Here is a 19575-nt window from a genome sequence, read left to right as displayed (position 1 = left end):
TGGCGCGCACACACACACACAACATGCTAGCAAGCTCGTTGCCTGTGCGCGTGCTCCAGCAATGCCCTGCACGTGCATGGGCGCTGGGCGCAGCACGAGCTCCCTTGCTTGTATGTTGTGCGCCCACACCAAGCAGCAGCACCCGAGGGTGGTTCGTACTTCGGTCTCATGATATTTTTTGAACGTTTTATATAATCAACATTTTATAATTTAAAACTTTATGACAAATTAATAATTCATATTAATTTCAAAAAATATTTAGGCGGAAAATAGAATTTTTTTTTTATTTAAACAATTTCCGATTACATGAATTCAAGGGATTAAAATTTAGGTCCATAAAATTATAAAGATCCAAAATTTAACTAAATTTAAGTGGTATTTAATCATAGGATCCTAATTAAATTATCAATTAATTATGAGAAATATATCAAATCAAATTCCAAATTATTTGAAAATTCAATGAATTAATTATAATTACAAATTAGGTTGCATAATTAACGAATTTAATCCTTAAAATTCTTAAACATATGCAGTAAGTCAATTATTAGTTCAAGATTTACATACAAGATTCGCAAAAATTTAATTTAACATCATAAAAATTACAAAATTTGCATCCGAAAAAATAAAACCTCTGAAAAGTCACGGTTAGGCTTCGAATTTGGGAATTCCGGCTTCAGTCGAAAAGAGTGTTTTTGTCAAATTATAAAACGTCGTTTACATTTGGAATACACTATAAAAACATAAGATTCCGATCATTATTGACAAAACTGCCGAAAATCCTGCGAACATATAATGAAATAATCGCATGAATTTGCAATTAATTACACCAAATTAATTCACCCCTTTAATTCTTTGCAAATTTATAAAATTTAATCCATGTTCATGAAAATTGATTATGCAATTAATTAGAGGCTCATGATACAACTGTAAGGTTATGAACAATCTAATCTTGGGAAAGAACCATGAATCCACAATCCAAATTAATTGTCATGTAATCCATTAGCATAATTTAGTATACATACTATGTGATGTTGCCTTCCCTAGATGCTCCCAAACCTAACAAGAACAAGTACAGAGCTCCAAATGTCGCCCCTCCGTAGATAGTCCATAACACGTTCAGATCCGCCTTAGGTTCAACCAACTAGGATATTGTCTAAGGTATTATGCACTTGGAAACTCATTTTATGTGATATGAAAAAATATACAAGTTCTGTATTGTTATGTGTATATAAATTTATGATCATGGATCACATATATATTGGGAGATAGAATACTCATATCCTACTAGAACTAGATTTACTAAAAACCCTTTGAATTAGGATTTAAGTCAATCTCAAATTCTTAGTCTATTAGGAACATCCAATACTTAAGTTTTAGGATTATCATAAAGTACTAAGTCAAGTAGGATAAGGAACACGGATAGCTTGTGCCGTAAGCTACTTGCCGCGCAAGTAACCTTGGCGCCCAAGTTGCCACGCTGCCACGCTGCCCATGCTCGTTGCTGCCTTAGCGCGTGTGTTGCCTTGCTGCGCGCTACCTTGCTATGAAAGCCAAGGCTCGCATACCACGTCGGGCGTTGGGCCTGGCGCTGGCGCTGTGCCTTGTGCTTGGCGTTGGCGTTGGGCCTTGTGCTCGGCGCTGGTGTTGGGCCTTGTGCCTAGTGCTGGCTTGACGTGCCTCATGGGCTTGCTCGTCGAGCGATGGTCTGGCCCGCTTTCCGGTCTATCGCTCGTCGTGCTTCCAAATCGTTTTTCGATTCCAGAATTCATTTCCGATTCAAACAATTTTTACGTTTTCGATAATATTTCTTATTCGGACAATTTTTCCAACCTCGACAATATTTTCGATTTAAGTAATATTTCCGTTTCCGGCAATATTTCCGATTCCAGTAATATTTCTATTTCAGTTAATATTTTCTGAAACATACCATATTTATGTTTCCAATAATATCTCCGACTTCGATAAGATTTATATTTCCGTTATGAACCATATTTTCGTTTCCGGCAATATCTTCATTTCCGAAAAATATTCTTTATTTGCCTTTTGATAATTTTAGCTCCCACTGGAACTAACATCCATCATTTTTTAATGTCCAAAATCATAATATTTACTGAATAATAAATTCACCTAAATACTTGATTCGTTCATGTACTATTTGTGTGACCCTATGCGTTCAATCAAGAGTAAGTTGTAGCATTAATATTATTAATTCCACTGGAACTGGAGAAGCCTCTAGCTAGGCATTCAGATAACTTGATCTCACTGAATAATTAACTTGTTTATTTAATACTTAACCTCATTTATTAGACTTAGTATAAATGCTTTAAATGCATACTTGGACCAAGGAAATTATTTCCCTCAAAGCATTATATATATAGAATATGAGAAATAGAAAATTCAAAATGAAAGAAGAACAAATTAGGAGAAATAAGAAATTCTTATAGTGTGCATAATGAGAACTATGCACTTGTTTTTTTTTTGTTCTTTATTTTTTCATAACATATGTTCATTTGTTATAACAGTCTTGAAAAAGAAAAGAAGAAATTGCGACATCAACAGAAGGTGGAAGAACTTCTAAATAAGTTTATAGAATAGGAGAGGAAGTTGCAAGAACAAAACATAAGTATGATGAAACAAAAGCAGAATGATGAAAAACCTTTGGATGATGAAGTAACAAAGAATCCTGTGGAAGTTCCTGAGAATCAAAAAGGAAAGGAGAAACCTGAAACAGAGCGCAACATAACAAATGAAGCTGGAGGAAGAACAGAAGAAGAGGTAAAAGTTCCTGAGAAGCAGGTTGAACCTGAAAAGAAAGAAGAAGATGATGAAAGAAACATGGCAAGAGAAGTCGAGTATCAACCTGAATAACTGAAACCAAACGAAAGAAAAAGAAAGTTAACTTTTACAGTGAGGTCTATTTTGTATTTACTTGTACCTTTTTATTTTCATTATAGTCATTCTTTTGGATTCTTAACCAGAGTGAGGTGGAATTACAGAAGGAGAAGAAGAAGAAGAAGAAGAAGAAGAAGAAGAAGAAAGGACATTAAAGAAAACTATACCTAATAGGAAAAGAACAAGGTAACTTTTGTATGAATAAATTATGTTCCTTCAGTTTTCTATTATGTTCTTTTCTTTTCTGTTTTTGTTAACAGATCACAAATGTTGAATGAAGAATTCCCTGGTCTTATTAAAGAAGTGAAGGAGGAATTTGAAGCTGTAGAGAGGAAGAAGGTCGCTTTCGCTACGATGAAAAAGTTGAAGAAGAAGAAAAACCTACCCCAGTTTGTAAGAACGGGAAAGAAATTTCTTTGAAAAATACCACTGCCTCAACTAAGGTAAACTTCAAATATCTTTTCTCTCTTTGTATATTCCTTACTTTCCTACATGTTCTTTTATAATATAAATAGAGATCATTGGTGTGTTTTTATAAGAATATATGTTATTTTGTTTCCCATTATTGTTCTTAATTTACACCCTCGTTTATGTTATTTTTTCTTATGTTCATTGTTCCTTGCGTGGTGACAAAAAAAATCAGATAGTTATTTTTTCTGATTATGAAGACGAGGAAACTAAAGAAGAAGTTGAAGAAGAGAGTTTCCCTGTTATGAAGAAGGGAAAAGACATGGCTTATGTGTTCTTTTATGATTATGTAATGTTCTTTTACACCCTAACTATGTTCCTTTTTCTTTCTATGATTGTTCGTTTGTTCAGAGAGGTGATAAAGGCAAAGAAATAGTGCTTTCTAATGATTACATGCAAGAATCAGATGAGGGGGGAGAATATGAAGAGGAAAAAGAAGTGGTTGTTATTTCTAGCCCGAAGGTACATGAGAGCAAACTGAATATGAGGTAAACCCCACACGTGATGATGCGCTTGTTAAAAAGAATTTCATCTGATGCAGGGATTTAGGGTTTGGTTCTTTTCTCAACCTAGACATCCCCAAAATGAAAACCCATTCCCTTACGAGTTGATGGGTAATTTCAACTCGTCAAACCGGTCTCTACAACTAGCAAAATCTGCTATTTCCATTACCATAGAGGATGTATTCCTAGTTTATGGTATACCTATTGGAGGAGCCCCGATTGTGGAATGGTTAGATGAAGAAGATTCGGAAGTCGTGAGAGTGTTTTCAGAATTTTGGGCGTATTGGAATGCCAAACCTGGATGCTCAAAATTCAGGACAATGATAAAGAAGTTGATCAAAAGGAGCACTTCAGTTGATGATAACTAAAAGAGATAATTTCTAGTGGTTACAGTTAACACCTGCATTAAATCCACTACCAAAATATCAGTACACTTCAAAATTCTTTTGTTTATGGTTGATGCTCTTTTGTTTGCTTGTGTTGTTATTTTGTTTTCTATTTCTGTTGTTTTGATTTTTCTGTGTGTTCTATTATGTAATTTCCTCTTATTTATGGTCTATTTTGCCTTCAGCTTTATTATGATTCTAGTTGTGTTCTTTTTTGTTGAAATTACTGTTCTTTTCTCCTGTTTGGTTTTTTCTTTGAATATCATTGTTCGTTAATCTCCCTTTAATGTTCCTTTCTTTTCTGTTGAATGTTTTATTTTCTTACTATTAAGTAATAAAATAAATGTCTTTTCTTTTCTGTTTTTCTGTTTTCAAAGCCAAACTTCATATTCCTTGCTAGCATTGTTAATTTGGACGAAGTTCAGAATTTGAATTGGTGCCAGTATGCCTATACTAGCCTGCTTACGGCAGCTAAGTACTGAAATTTGGACATAAGCAAATGGTTTGTTGGTCCACTACCATTCTTAATGGTAAATTTTAATCATTAAGCTAGCATTTGCCCTTTTCTATAAATTACTCCATGTTCTGTTTTTATCTAAATACCAAAAAATATGTTGTTTTTCCTAAATTAGGTATGATATTTTGATCGGGTTTAGATTATGGAAGAATATCATGCTAGGAACTTCCCCCTTATTTCTTGATGGATAAGAAAAATGATAAGCCATAGAGTAAAGAATAATAATGCTGCGGGTTTTGGACATGGAGTTGTTCTCAACAGAATTGAAGGTCCACCTGAGCTAGAGCTGTATAGGGAAGAGATTCGGCTTCTACATCAACAACAAGCACTTGTTCAACAACAACAACAACAACAACAACAACAACAACAACAACAACAACAACAATAACCACTTCTTCTTGAAGAACCACAACCACAACCACAACCACTTCTTCTTGAAGAACCACAACCACAACCACATCAACAACAACCACAACCACATCCACAACAAAAGCCACCACAACAATAATAGCCACAACAACAGCAGCAACAACAACAACAACAACAACAACAACAACAACAACAACAACAACAACAATACGGTCATGCGGTGCTCGACTGGTTTAATAGTGATGTGATTGGAACACATCCGGAGTCTTATGTGATTCAACTGGATAATGACCAGGAAAATCAGCAGGAACAGGCGCAATCCTACACCGCTCAAGAAGACAAAAAACCTTCAACAATTGAGGTAACAATACAATTCACATAAAATACACATTACATTTAAATTTTGACTGTTTTTTTCCCCATGTTCGTTTTCATATGACCGATGTTCTATTAATTCTTTCAAATGTACTTTGTATGTAATTGTTCTTTCCTCCATATAGTTTGATGATTTTTTAATCTATGCTCTTTTTCCTTATGTCTAATGTTCTTTTTTAATTGTAAAATGGTTTTTTTTGCTATCTGTTTAATTAAGGACTGTTTTCTTTCAATGTTCTTTTTCCTTCTACTAATATTTTGTTAATTCTTTAAGATGTTCTTTATATGAGACTGTTCATTCCTCCTTATAATTTGATGTTCTTATGTTTTTTCCATGTTCTTTTGCCTTCTTAGTAAATGCACTTTTGTTTCACTGTTCATTTTTCTTATATTGACGTTCTTTTATTCTCTTCTGCATGTTATTTTGTTTTGCTTGAATGTTCTTTTTTTTTATTCAGTTTTTAAATATTGTTTCTTATTGTTTGTTATTGTTAAACAGAAATTTCACGAAGAGTTCATTAAAACCACTGCTGAATTAAGTAGTGTCATGAACAAGTTCGACAACCTCTTGTCGTTGTCCAAAAAGTTCTTTGACATTACAAATGATGTTAAACAAAGACTGCCATTAAATATGCCGGAGATGTGATCAAAATGCTCTGGAACTGAAATTCCAGTCAATTTTGGGAAGGGAAAGTCTATACTGGAGGAGCCAGAGGGAAGGGATACAGATGAGATTGGTTCAATCCTCAATCAAGACAAATAATTTTTTAACTCGGACTACTTCTCAATTTTATTTGATGAAGCAGTACGGAAGGCAATAATAGAAAAAAAGGAAAGGAAAAAGAAGAATTTGAGGAAGCTCCATTGGAATTTCCTCCATTTCTCACACCTCCCACTTTCCCCTCCCAGTCTGTTCTATTAAGAGAATTGAGCTTGCGGCTTGGAATGGCTTCCACTTCAAAACCTCCTCCGACACAGGACTTTGAATAGGAAATGAATTTGGAAACCATCTTGGCGAACAAAGCTTTTATTGAAGGAGATTTTGAGACTCTTTATGGGGAGAAGGAAGATGCTTTTGACAAACAACCGCCACCTGCAGAAAAAACTGAGTATGCGTTCTTTTAAACAGAGTCCCAATACACATGCATAATAAAATGTGACTATTTTCTTGCATTATTAAGAGTGTTCTTTTATAAACAATGCATTGTTTTTTCTTTTTTCCTATTTGTTTTTTTTATTATTGTCTGCCTTGATAAAAATATTTATGTGTTCTTTTTGAACATTATTTGTTCCTATTATCTAATTCATTATGTTCCTTTCTATCTTTATTGTTCTTCAGCAGTATGTCCTTGTTCTTTTAATGCAACTTATGTCTGTTAAGATGATTGTTTGTTCTTTTAATGTACCTAATTGTGTTATTTTCCCTGCTCAAATATTCTTTACTGTGTTACGTTCTTCACAGAGTACGTGAAAGTGTAAGTTATGATTTTGATGATTTGACAAAAACCCCTGTAGAAGGTTCCCCAAAGATTCCAATGCCAAAACCTGAAGAAGCCGAGTGTAAGACTCTAACAACTCCTGAATCGTCGCAGATTGATATTATAACTCCATTTGTGTTCCCGAAGTAATACTACTGCTTTTTAATGCATAATTCCTTATGTTATTTTAATATTAAGATATTATTAGGAGTTTTTTTTGTTTTTTTTTCAAATTATAATTATTCATAACCCTTAGTAAAATGTTCTTTTCTTTCCAATATTTTGTTCTTTTTATTCTTACTAGGTGTTCTTTTTCTTCCATCAGAAGTTCTTTTTTTTTATAATGTGTTCTTTTTCTTAAGTGATGAAGAGGATCCAGAAATGGTACAAGTACCTGAAATTATAAAGAGAATCGGGAATGTTTCTATCGAGTTACGGTCACCATTCTTAATTAAGTATTCACACTTACATTTTTCTGAAGAGGAAAAGGACATGCGATGGTTACTTGATTACGCATTTGAAGAGGGTACACTAACGTAAGAATTTTTGATACTATTGCAAGTATTTCAATGTAGATGTTCTCTTTATACTCTTTAGTGTTCTTATGATGATATGATTTTCATTCTTAAAATAGTCAAGGGTTGTTCAATGATGATTGTAATTTAATTACCAGATCTGAATTTCAATCCCTAGGTACAATTTTTTTCCTAAAATTTTAATTGTTCTTTTTCATCATATTGGTGTTCCTTTAACTTACATCTTTGTTGGTTTTCTTTTACAACAACTCCGGGTGTCTGGATGTTGAATAATGTGATTGACACTTTTGCAAGAATTCTGAATAATGATCCAGAACAATGCCTCAAGACTAACATGAAATTCTATTTATCAACAATTCCTTTCGTAAATTTTAAGAAAACAAAATTTTCATTATTCGTATTTCTTCATTTATTATTTTATACTAGTATATACTTAAAATTATTTTCTCTATGAAGAACTTCCTCTGCCAGAATGACCCAACATTGGATCTCAAGATAGCCAAGCAATCGAGGAGAAGCGGTTGGAGAATTTTATTGCAAGTACAACGCAAGAGTATAGAGTTGCTGGTGTTCAGTCTCGGAGGGGAAACTGGTAAAACTGAAAAATAATGTTCTTTTCTTTTTTATCAAATGTTCGTTTTTCTTTGTCTAATGTTCTTCTCTTTTCATGTAGTTGTTTTTTCCGGTGTGGTCTGGTGAACATTTCTATTTGATTGTCATCAACCAGAAGGCAAAAAATGTTGAGATCATTGACAATCTCAATTTACCAGAAGGAATATCATATGAGTCGAAATATCACTTATTTGTAGCGAGAACTGTAAGTCTATTTGCGTAATTTCATCTTATATATGTTATTTTCTACATCTGATATTTTCTTTTTTACTGTTTGTTCTTCTACTAAGTTTTTTGTTCTTTTTGCTTTCGAATCCGTTCAGTTTGAAGCATGGATGACATTTTTCAGCACAAGAGGGTCATCCACTAAGGAAGCCAAAAATTTTGCAGTATCAAAAGGTGTTGCTTGAGATGCCATGGAAAAATAGAACAAACAAGGTTGATTGTCGGATTTATGTAATGAGGCATATATATGGATACCTACAAAGGCAAGCCTATTTGGGAATATGGCTTTAAAAATACAGATGAAGATTTAAGTAATTCCTGAATTTATATACTTATGTAATTTCTTAAGATGTTATTTTAATAACGCACTATTATTTGTTTTCAGAAAGAATTTCTTTGCTAGCTAAGGACGGGTGTGCCGGTGAAATTTTATCTTCCCCTATGAAAAAAAAAGCATGAGATAATGTATCAGGCATTGAAGAGAGAAAATCAAGTAGAATAGAGTGGTTGTTATTCATGAAGGCAGAAAACAATGCAGGGAAATAGTTATATTAGATGGAAGTATTCTTTTTAAAAGAATGAGTTATTTTGTTGATACCAGTGTTGTTCTTTTGAAGTTGTACTTTGTTCTTTTAAACTTGTGGTTGGTTCTTTGATAAACAATTAGGTGTTCTACTAATTGCACATATGATTCCCGTGAATATCAGGGTGTAGTTAGTTTGGGTTATTTAATAAAGATATTTCAATTAGATATATAACGTTTGACTTCTACTGATTTTATGTCAAGTTAATTAAACGTTTTGAAGCATGTTTTTTTCACAGTTGAAGCATGTTCCTTTTCACTCTTGAAGCATGTTCTTGTATTTCAAAAATGTTTTTTTGGGTTTATATTTTGTTCTTTCAAAAAAATTTAGAATTTCAATATTAATTGGGTAACATATTCTAGGTTATACCACATTTTGTAATATTGTTGAACAAAAAGTAAAACGACAATAAACACTATACATATTATACAATTTAAAATCTACATTTCAAAATGTTGATTGACCTAGACATCGGTAGCACGTAATAAAGCTATACATATTATGCACTTGAAAATCAACATTCGAAGATGTTGATTAAGCCAAACACGAGCAACACGTAAAAATCTAAGTAAAAAAATAAAAGAAAATTGATGAGAATCCAAAAAACATAAAATGACATAAAAAGAACACATTGAAAACAAAAATATTACCAATCGTGAAATGAATCTACAAAGGATGTATATATAATCCAAAATAACCATCTGGAAAAAAAAGCTTTCAAACTGTGAATTTGAAGATGTAGGATGAACCAAAACACCACCAACAGGTAAGATTAAGATACGCTAGAAAAGAACAAAAGAAGACAATAAGGGATAAAAAGAACATTATGAGGAAGAAAAAAGAACATATCAAGTTAAATAGTACAAGATAAACTGAATGAAAAAACACAAAAACTAACATATTGTAGGACATAAAAAGAACAATGATGTACAAAAGAACAAAGTAAAGGAATAAAACAAAAAAATATTATTAAAAAAACAGTTTACCTGATTAGCAGACTGGGTTTCCTCTCTCAAATTATCAACATGTCTTTGTTCTCTTGTTCCAAACTTTCAGTTTATTGCGTTGCTTCTCAACAATTTCTTTCGACCTAAGATTCCTCTCGTTAGTCTTTTCGGTCCCTTTCTTACTCTTCTTTTTTCTCTTTGGTAGATTATTAATCACTATTATAATGACTTTTTCAACAATAGGTTCTACAATTTCCTGACAATCTAGATCTGTTGAAGGCTCAACAACATCAAGTATAGTTTCATTCCGCACAAAATTGTTTGATGAATCACCAGCCCCTTCAACACCACTTATGTGCTCCTTTACTTTAGTTGACATATCCAAAATGTTAGGTTATGATACATATGACAATTCATAAATCATGCGGAAAAACCATAAACCCAGGAATACATATTATTTACACATAATCATTTAGCATAGAATAGATGCATACTCTTTGTTGCGTGCCTTCCCTAGCTGCGCCCGAACCGAACAAGAACAAGTCTTTAGGACTCCAAGTGTCGTCCCTCCGTAGATAGTCCACAGCACGTCCGGATCCGCCTTAAGATTGACCAACTAGAATCGCCCTTAAGGTACTAGAAATTTTCGGCAATTTGAGCAAGATGTGTGTTTGAATTTTCTCTCAAAAACTCACTTTGAATACTTTGAAACTTGTGTTATAAATTGTGAGCCCTAGCCTCATATTTATAGCGGTATGGAAAGGGAATCGAAATCCTATTCAGATACAAATTAATCAAACCTAGAATCCTACAAGAACTCTAATTTAATTAATTTATCAATTAGAATTAGGAATTTAATCATTAACCGAACTCTGCATGTTTTAGGAAACGTGCACGAACACAAACACTTGCACACACACGCACGACAGCCACGATGGGCCTCATGCGTGCGCGCGAGCAGCAGCCCACTCAGCGCCCGCGCGCGCTGCGCGCTGCGCGCGCTGTGCGCGCTGTGCGCTGCGCGTGCTGTGCGCGCTGTGCGCGCTGCGCGCTGTGCGCAGCCTGCTGGGCCTGGCCTTGCTGTTTGTGCGGCGCGCTTGGCTTGCTGGGCGATGGCCTGGCTTCGTGCTGGGCCTCGTCCGGCAGGCCTCGTCCGATGCTTATTCGTACGATGCGCTTCCGATTAAATTTTTCGATTCCGGAATTCATTTCCGATACGAACAATATTTAATATTTCCGATTCCGGAATTAATTTCCGTTTCGAACAAATATTTAATATTTCCGTTTCCGGAATTATTTTCCGATTCCGGTAATATTTCCGATTCTGACAATATTTCCGTTTCCGGCAATATTTCCGATTCTGGCAATATTTCCATTTCCGATAATATTTTCCGATACGTACCATGTTTCCGTTTCCGGCAACATCTACGACTTGGATAATATTTATATTTCCGATACGATCCATATTTCCGTTTCCGGCAATATCATCGTTTCCGGAGTATTCATTTCTTGCCTGTGACGATCTTAGCTCCCACTGAAACCAAGATCCGTCGGTTCCGAATATTCATAGATAGAGTATCTAATGCTATTAGATACTTGATCCGTTTACGTACTATTTGTGTGACCCTACGGGTTCAGTCAAGAGTAAGCTGTGGATTAATATCATTAATTCCACTTGAACTAAAGCGGCCTCTAGCTAGGCATTCAGCTCACTTGATCTCACTGAATTATTAACTTGTCAATTAATACTGAACCGCATTTATTAGACTTAACATAGAATGCATACTTGGACCAAGGGCATTATTTCCTTCAGTCTCCCACTTGTCCTTAGGGACAAGTGTGCATTTCCTAATTCCTTTGTCGCTCGATGCTTGCTCTTGAACATAAGGTAAGAGTTGTCATCCTTATTATGTCCAGAGGTGTTCCTCGGTTTCAGAGTTCAACTGATCAAATAAACAGATAATCATAGCCTATGATTCATCCGAGCACGGCCATGCATTTCACAGTTTCTAGCTCTCCGAGTGGCCTTGTACAACTTTTAAGCATCTCATCCCGATTTATGGGAGGACAATCCCAATCTTGCGATCTTGAGATTAGACTTCGTTTGATAGGTGATTACCTGAGCGTTGCCTTTATAGCCTCCTTTTACGGTGCGACGGTTGGTCAACGTCAAAGCAACCAGTTCTCAAACAAGTAATCTCAAATCACTCAGGTATTGAGGATTTAGTGTCTAATAATTTAATGAAATTTACTCATGACAGATTTTCATCTCTTACAGTAAAGTTTCATAGGTCTTGTCCGATACTAGTCTTCCCAAAGTAAGTATCTATGCAAATGATTATGACATTGCCATGTCCACATAGTTCAAGAAACAGAACTACTAGTCATCTTGCATTCTAATCGTCTAACGTTTTCTATGCGTCCAATTTTATAGAAAACTCCGATTAGGGACCATTTTCAACCTTTGACATTCAAGTTCACTTGATAGACATTTCTTAGTCACAGGACTGGTCCTGACAGTCTATCTTGAATATATCGTCAAATTTGAAGGGACTCATCATTTAATACTAAACCAAGATTAAATGGAATATGAAAATACATTTCATATATGATAAATGTTCAACCCCAATGTTTTATAACCATGGGCCTCAAACCCATCTTCTAAAACAATTCATGGAATTCAAAGCTATGCTTGATTTCCAGTGCTACAATGTGAGTGTTGCTTCTCACTTGTTGCATAGGTTTAGTTATCATGCTTTGCCAATCTTAATATCCTTTTCATCGAATGTTCTTCGAGATATGATGATAAGATCTTTTCGAGTTTGTTTATTATGTGATCTAGTCTTTCTTACTTCGATGGTGGTTTTACTCACTTTGCAATGAAGAACCATCAAGTTAGCAGACGTTTTTCTTGCTTCAAGAGTGGTTCTACGCATTTTTCAATGAAGAACCATCAAGCCAGCAGATAGGTGATCTACCCAAGTTCAGTGAAGAACTTTAAACAACCCTGTTTTATTGCTTCTTAGGCAATAATTACTTTTACTTCAACTTTATAGGTTGCTAGTGATGCTTTGTTTGGAATTACTTATCCAAGCAGTTCACAGATATGTGGAATACTCTCAACTATATCTTAGAACATAGAAATCATTATTTTAATTTCCCACGCAACAACTCATGGTCTCCAACCCATGTTGCCATTTCAAAACACGATGCTCTATAGCTCGTCCTTGCCAATGGTTAACTCCAAAGGGGTCTTGCTTGATCCTTTGCCAGTGTTTCTGCGTGTAGCATCAATATTTAGCATATCTTTATTTCCTTGAATCAAGAACTATTCCTATGTACCTTTTCAAGTACCATAAGTATTCTTGATCTCAATCTAGTTGATCTTTACTTAGATCAATAGAGATTGGTATATGTTCGTCATGGCTAAAGTCATACGATACGTTTTTGGCGATCCTCATATTATATCATACATGATAAATTCTTTTGCAGAATAATTCCCAATTGAATTCTATTCATGTAACTTTAGCTTATCTAGTTTCAGTAGATACTAAACTCAGCTAAATTCTTTGACATATAATATAGGTTAAGAATCTTATTTAGATCCTTTGATGTTTAACTTAGTAAATGCTTATACATAGTTCAAACATCCTTTACTTAGATTTATTCACATGGGTCGAATATCTCCAATGGAGATTTTCGTGTTTGATTTAGTAAATGCCATTACTTAATCCAAAACAATATCATAAGATCTTTGTAAATAGATCTTAATACCCAGTATGTACTAAGTTTCGCCATGGTCCATCATTGATGAATAATTTCAAATCTAAGTCATTAGCATTTGAATGTTATTTCACAATAGAGAGATATGTGTGTGATACACATAGGACCAATTAAGTTTTATGTACTCCCACTAAACCTCTTACACATCTATAAGAATCATGTATATTTTATGAAACTAAAATGCTTATTAGCTTCACTTAAAATACAGTTCCAATTCCCAATTGCTTGCTTAAATCTGTACTTAGATTTTATAAGCTAGCTTTCCTTTTCAAGCATCTATTTGGATCCACAAATCCTATGACATGCCATGTACATAGTTTATTCCAACATTTGATTGAGGAATACTTTTGTCATCCAATTGCCATATTTACCAATATGCAATCATTGCTTGAATTATAGACTTGAAGCATTACGATTTTGCATGAGGTTTCAACACAATCCACATTGTGAATTTGCTTGTAACTTTTAGCAACTAATCTAGCTTTGTGTGTGAACACAATTCCATGTTTGATGGTTTTTATCCTTAAAACAAACTTGCAACCAATAGGTGTGAAACTATTCTTGCAAATCAACAAAATTTCAATTTTGTCATCAAAACATTGAGTATGTTTTATGGCCTCTAACCATTTAAAAACATTTGAGTCTATATATGGCCTCTAACCATTTTAGGGAATCTGGGTTTCGTCATAGCTTTCTTACAAGTCACAAACTCATTAATCTACATGATAATAGTTTGACTGCAAGTTGTAGGTTTCTTCACTATTTAATAGAAGAATCTCATAGCTTCATTGACCTGATCTCTATGTTTCTTTACTATCTAATAGAAGAATCTCATAGTTTCAGTGACTTGAATTCTATGCCTACTTGGGTATATAACATCAAACAATAGAATATCAATAGCCACTTGAAAGTCCTTTGAATATTCTGTTCTCCTTGAAGCACTTGTAAAGTCTTCTAAGAGATATCTATTCTTTAAAGCCACTTCTAACGTCCTTAAAGAATAAGTTCGGATTTTCTGAAGCACTTCGAAAAGCCTCCGGAATGTCCGTTTATGTTTGTTGTTCGCCTCGAAGATTTTCGAGGTCTATTTTCTCCCACTTGTCATTTTGGAAACGAATCTCCAAAAGGACATTATTTCGAGCAAACAAACATTATGTTCTCAAAAATTCGTGGTAGAAACAATACCCTTGTGTCTCATTTGAATAAATCACAATGAAACATATATCTAGACTTGGGCCTTAGTTTGTTGAATAACAAACACTAAGCTCCCACTGAGTTTAGCAACTCTTTAGATATATATAATTGAAAAGATATCCTGAAATTACTTTTCAATAGCTTTGACGAATTTGGTTTAGTTTGGTGGTAGTTGAGCATTTTGTTTTAGAAATTATAGGAAAAGTCTTTATGATTCATCATTGATCGAATCAAGTACTAATTGACTTCGATCATTCCAACGTAGATATGCCATATCTTATGGAGCTAGATTGTGAAATTACAACACACAATCATTGATGATCATATTTGGTCTCAAGTAATCATCAACATGATCTAACCTAGATCTTTATGATTTCTTGCCGAGTGGATTTTATACTTCTGAATCTTTGAACTAGCCAAACAGATTCAACTTATATCACATTTGAGTAAATAAACCTATATTCACTCAAATCCATGTGAAATAATAAAGTCATAAAACCTTTCTTTAGCTTTGAACTCTATCGTCTAGGCGTTCTAACAATAGTTCATATTCTTTGTTACTTTCAACAAGTAAGACTAGCTTGTCTTAAGTTGATCTAGAAATCAACCAACTTTCAAAAGTCCATCAAAATAGAGCTTATGAATGTTAACTTGTTGATATGGTCTAAGCAACAATGCCAAAGATTTAATGGAACTCAAATCAAGGGTTTGATTTGAACCTAGTAAAGTTCTTTAAAGAGTTGTTTGTTTTAATCAAGCATATTGACTCAACCAGTAATTGACCATTTCATTCAAATAAACAAACAAACAAGCATTGTTTTTGTTCTTCTGAATGTGAGTCTTTCTGTGTTTGAAGCAGAAATTTAGGTATGCTGATTATGGAACAAAATAGCCATTAAGTTCCAGCCTTTGAAAGGACTTAAAACAAACTAGATGACCCTACAACTAATGTAGCATTGCCATGCTTCATTTCCCACTTGTAGGTCATTAGTGTATCCTAGCTTCCATTTATTTGAGTTATTACCGAAGTAAGAACCTCAAGCGGTATATGATACCAAGGAAGTTTGATTGCTAGGTCACTTCTCTTTAAACATAAATTTATAGGTAGAAACGGAATCGTAAATTCCTTTCATTTGTTCCTCGTTTTCCTATTTCTTGTACCCTTTCTTATAGTCTTAAGAATTGAATTCTTTAGTGTTGACTTTTATACTTTGTTAGACATGTCCAATGTCACCAACAAGGTTCTTTACCATTTTAATTTATGTTGAATATTCTGTTTCAACTAGATGATCTTACCAGAAGCTTCTAAAGTTCTCTAAGCATCGATCTATTCGAATGTCTAGGAACTAGACTCATTCGAGAATTAAATGGAAAAAGGATTTTAGGTTGTTAACCATTGGTAAAGCTGAGCGTTTAAACTCAATGCTTTATGACCTCAAAACCACATTGTATTTTGAATTCACAAGCACCAATCGGTTTGCCATTCGACTTTGATACTCGAAAACAACCATAAAAGTTGATATAAGAAACGTACATTTTAAATTGCTCACTTTCTCTCATTTCCGTGAATCGTTCTTGGATTCACTACCAATCGAGGAAATTTACTGTTACCTTTCTAAAAGGATTTATTGCAGTGCAAGATATTTAATTATAAACAATAATTAAAACATACATTGAAGCATGCAAAGTCTAAACATTTATCATGAATAATAACTTGAAATTAAAGCAACCATGCAATTCAAACAAGTTATTAGCATTTTATTCGATTTTATTGTTCCGGCAGGTGTGAATAAAATGATTCCAAGATCCTAAAATCATTGAAGAATTAAGCACAGTTTGTCGACTTAATCCTAGAACATCTTAGGTAAGTAAAAGCCTTTTGCTAATAGTCTAGAAACTATTCTTGGTTGATAGGTACGTCTAAGAACTTATTAGGTAAACCTATCGAATTTGCCACGACATAAAAGGACTCCTTACTTATATCGTTGAGTTTCACCAAAACTAACATGTACTCACAATTATTTGTGTACCTTGCCCCTTTAGGACCAATAAGTAACACCTCGCTGAGCGAAAACTATTACTAGATTGATGTAAAGGATATCCAAGCAAGTGTATATTTTGGCATGGCACCTTTTAACTCAATTTTTAAGTTTGGAACTTAAGGCTCTTACTATGTTGGTTAGATTTTAAGTGAACTAAAATCCTTAATCATGCAACATAATCAAGCTTTTGATCTCATGCATTTTAAGACATATTTAAAGCAATAAATAACTTAAAACATGCATAAGATATTTGTGATCTAGTATGGCCCGACTTCATCTTGAAGCTTTGACTTCAAAGTCCGTCTTGAAAATCTCCGTGGGAGGCACCATTTTCTTCAAATAGGATAAGCTATAACTAATTACAACTATTTGATGGTTCGCAGACCATATTTGAATTGAAAAATAACTTTGGTACTTTAGACCAATTACATTCAAATTAATGGTACGCAGACCATATTTTCTATCCTATTTGGGCCATACTAGTCACTTCATAACCTGCAAAACAGTACATATACAATATATACCATTCACCCATTCATTATCATGAATGGCCCACATAGCTGGTTAGTAAAACACATTATGCATCACGTAAACATTTGCAGTAATTAATCAAGGGCACCAATAATCTACCAATTATTCAGTCCTTATTAATTCTAATCAAGTTGTTTTAACCTTAAGGATTTGTAGACCTAATCAAGAGTTTATGACTAAAAAGCGCTCCCACTTAAACCAATAAATTCATATGCTTTACCAATTTTAAACATAAAAATGTATTTCTAGTCCAACCGGAAACATACAAATTTAATTAAAATTTAAAGCTCATATCAATTTATAATTGAATCCAAAAATTTAATTTAATTTCAGTCGTATTTAAATTAATTCATGATTTTAATTTTAGTAAAATAATTAGAATAAATAACATTTATTATAATTATAATATTCAAAATTAAAATCCAAGAAAATAATTCAAATTATTAATTTTAAAATTAATTAAAATTACGTGAACTGAAATTTCAAATTAAACATTCAAAACGAGCTAATCGTAACGCAAACACCCTACGCGTTGCACGCCCATGGGCCGTACGCACACAGCCATTGCTGGCCATGTGCGCGCAGCCCATGCGCTCGTCGCATAGCTGCTGCTTCCCTATCGCAAGCCTCCGCACGCATTGGTGCTCGCTGCGCGCGCCAGCGCTCATCGCACGCGAGCTATCGCTCGCAGTGCGCGCGCGCGACATCGCTCGCTGGGCGCGCGAGCCATCGCTCGCTGGGCGCGCGACATCGCTCGTTGGGCGCGCGACATCGCTCGCAGGGCGCGCGACATCGCTCGCTGTGCGCGCGAGCCATCGCTCGCTGGGGCGCGACATCGCTCGCTGGGCGGGCGACATCGCTCGCTGTGCGCGCGAGTAATGCTGGGCGCAGCGCTCGTGGCACGCGAGCTTGCGCTCGCTGCGCGCGAGGCTGCGCGCTCTTGTGCGAGGCAGCGCGCGTTGTGGCGCAGCTCGCTTGCTGCCCACACGCGACTGCCTTGGCTCGCTCTTCGCCCATGCCCATTCGTTCATTGCTCGTGGCACACGACACAAGGCAGGGCTGCTGCCTTGTGCTCGTGCACTACGCCCTTGCTCATTGCATTCGTGCCGCACGGGCGACGAGCTCCCTTGCTCGTCGTCGCATGCCCGCATTATACAACACCCCTTAAGGGTAACACGAATCGCATAAAAATTTAAAATTTATATTTAAAATTAATGACAAATTAATAAATAATATTAATTTCATAATTTTAGGGCGAAAAATCGAAAATTTATTATCCAATTGATTTCCGATTGTTATGGATTCAAGTCTAGGTCATAAAAATTTAAAATTTATCGTAAATTTACAATTTTTATGGTGGTTTTTAATCATAGGTTTCTAATTAAATTACAATTAATTATGAAAATCAAATTAATTCTAAATTATTCTAATTTTCAACAAATTAATCATAATTACAAATTAGATTGCATAATTAACAAGACTAGGCATTCAAACTTGTTAAACATATGCAGTAGGTCAATCAAAAATTCAAGATTTATCAACAAGAATCGCAAATATTTAATTTAACATCTTAAATTTACGAAATTTTGCATTCGAAAAACTAAAACCTTCGAAAAGTCATAGTTAGGCTTCGAATTTGAGAATGCCTTTTACATGCGGAATTGACACAAAAATCACTCAATTCGGATGAGTAACGAAGAAACTGCCGAAAAACTGCGTACGTATAATTAAATAAACGCAATTTGCAATTAATTAACAATTACAAAAATTAATCACCCCTTTTAATTCTTGCAAATTTGTAATATTTAACCATGTTTATGCAATTTAGATTATGAAAATAATAAGGGGCTCGTGATATCACTGTTAGGTTATGATACATATGACAATTCATAAATCATGCGGAAAAACCATAAACCCAGGAATACATATTATTTACACATAATCATTTAGCATAGAATAGATGCATACTCTTTGTTGCGTGCCTTCCCTAGCTGCGCCCGAACCGAACAAGAACAAGTCTTTAGGACTCCAAGTGTCGTCCCTCCGTAGATAGTCCACATCACGTCCGGATCCGCCTTAAGATTGACCAACTAGAATCGCCCTTAAGGTACTAGAAAATTTCGGCAATTTGAG

The sequence above is a fragment of the Spinacia oleracea genome, chromosome 1 (genome assembly GCF_020520425.1).
Source record: "Spinacia oleracea cultivar Varoflay chromosome 1, BTI_SOV_V1, whole genome shotgun sequence".
Classification (NCBI taxonomy): domain Eukaryota; kingdom Viridiplantae; phylum Streptophyta; class Magnoliopsida; order Caryophyllales; family Amaranthaceae; genus Spinacia; species Spinacia oleracea.
This window is presented reverse-complemented; position numbering follows the sequence as displayed.